Source organism: Silene latifolia, chromosome 6 (genome assembly GCF_048544455.1).
Source record: "Silene latifolia isolate original U9 population chromosome 6, ASM4854445v1, whole genome shotgun sequence".
NCBI lineage: Eukaryota > Viridiplantae > Streptophyta > Magnoliopsida > Caryophyllales > Caryophyllaceae > Silene > Silene latifolia.
The window spans coordinates 30,671,552-30,673,836 of record NC_133531.1 but is presented as its reverse complement, the minus strand read 5'-3'; the positions used below and the strand labels follow the sequence as shown (position 1 = coordinate 30,673,836).

At 41.4% G+C, this 2,285-nt stretch overlaps 1 non-coding gene across 1 annotated transcript; it reads right to left on the bottom strand.

The window, feature by feature from the left end:
- Window positions 1-433: 433 nt before the first annotated feature.
- LOC141589195 (small nucleolar RNA R71) lies at window positions 434-540 on the bottom strand. Its single transcript, XR_012520145.1, has one exon. It is a non-coding gene; the product is annotated as a small nucleolar RNA R71 (small nucleolar RNA).
- Window positions 541-2,285: the final 1,745 nt, after the last annotated feature.

Sequence of the window (2,285 nt, the reverse complement as noted above, 5' to 3'; positions counted from 1 at the left end):
CCCTTTTGCAAGAGAAGGTGAGGAGAACCCAACACAAAATACAACACAAAATCAACCCACAATGCCTAAGTTTTCATCACATTCCGTACCCACCGAGGAGAACCTACCCAATGGTACTCCCACACCACAACATCTAACCGGAAATTTTATTGCCAAATCCGCATTTATCCAATTAGTCGAAAGAAGCCAATTTGGGGGGATGCCTAGTGAAGACCCTCACTCTCATATGGAGTCCTTTTGTGACTATTGTGATGCGATTTCTCAAATCGGTGTAACTCAAGACCAAATTTGATGGGTCTTATTTCCTTTTTCTCTAATCGGCACCGCGAAACAATGGTTGAAGGGCCTTGATAAGGCCACTCTCGGAATTGATTCTTGGAAGAAGTTGGCTCTAGCTTTCTACAAAAAGTTCTATCCACCGGAAAAGACTAACATGCTAAGAGCTCAAATTACGGGTTTTAAGCAAAGGGCTGAAGAATCTTTGTATGAAGCTTGGGAGCGGTTGAAAGGAATTTGTCGCTCATGTCCTCACCATGGACTTAGCGAGTGGTTCTTGGTACAACAATTTTGGAACGGTCTATATGAAGATTCAAGGAACATTCTCAACATGGGATCAAATGGAATGTTCACCGAAGTTGATGACAATCAAACTTGGAACAAAATTGAGGAAATGGCGGTCCATAACTCACAATATAGTAGACCTCGCAAGGCTACTAGAGGAGGAAAGCATGAAGTGGACTCCGTTACTCAATTGGGTGCTCAACTTAGTGCTCACATTGATACCATCAATTTGAAGTTTGAAAAGGCTATGGCTAGACTTGAAGAAGCCTCAAAATCACCAAAGAATCATGTTAATGCCATGACGGCATCTTCATCAATCCCAAGTGGGATATGTGAGAATTGTGGAACTTTGGGACATGACCAAAGTGAATGTAGGGGAACAAATGAACAAGTGAATGCTTTCCAAGCATACAAGAGTGGTACCCCTAATTCCAACTATTACAATGAAAACACCAAATTTCATCCAAATCTCTCATACAAAAGCCAAAATGTTCAAAACTCTTAGACAACATACACCCCACCTCCCATGAGAAACCAAAATCAAAGACCCTTTTACAACCAAAACCAAGGTTACCAAAATCAATCTCCATACAATCAACAAAATGACCAAGGTTTTGATGTTCAAAAAGCGGTCCTTCAAATGCAAAAGAATCAACAAGAGTTTTTCACTCAAATGCAAAGGGATAGTTAAGCAAAGGAAACCACCATCAACAACATCCTAGCTCACACCAAAATGTTGGAAACCCAATTGACTCAACTAGCATCTTCAAGCTCACAAAGACAAAAGGGGCAATTACTACCTCAAAGTAATCCCCTAAGACATGAAACAGTTAGTGCCATTCACTTGAGAAGTGGTACAAGGTATGAAGAACCGAAGAAGCAAGTTGAGGATAAAGTTGTGGAAGCTAGTGACAAGGAAGAAATTGTGCAAAACTCCAAGGATGGAGAACCATCAAAAGAAGAAATCTCAAAGAAAAATGAAGATAAGGTCAAGGAGAAGGAGCCCATTGTGATTAGACTTCCTTTTCCAAGTCGTCAAGCCAAGCCCTAATTTGATGACCAACTTGGAAAATTTATGGAAATTGTGAAGAATTTGGAAGTCTCAATTCCTTTCACGGAATTAATCAATCACGTGCCGGCCTATGCGAAATACATGAAAGACATCCTCACAAAGAAGAAGTCGATCCGGAAGCTTGAGACTATCGCCTTCACTAAGGTGAGTAGTGTAATACTTCAAGGGAGTTCACCTCCAAAACTCAAGGATCCGGGAAGCTTCTCAATACCGTGTACCATCGGCGACACCACGATCAACAAAGCCTTATGTGATCTAGGGGCTAGTGTGAGTGTTATGCCGTACTCGATGAGTAAAAGGTTGGGGATGGGAGAGCTTAAATGCACCAATATCACACTCCAAATGGCTGATAGATCGACGAAGACACCATTAGGGATATGGGAAGATGTTCCCGTACGAATTCGGAAATTTTTCATCCCGGTGGACTTTGTCATTGTTGATATGGAAGAAGACTCTAACATTCCAATAATTCTAGGAAGACCTTTATTACACACCGCGGGTGCGGTGATTGATGTAAAACATGGAGAGCTCACTCTAGAAGTGGGAGATGAGAGTATAACTTTCAATATTGACAAGACCATGAGAGCTCCCCGTTTGCATAAACCATGTTTTATGATTGATCATTATAGCCGGAAGGATGATAGGAAGAAGT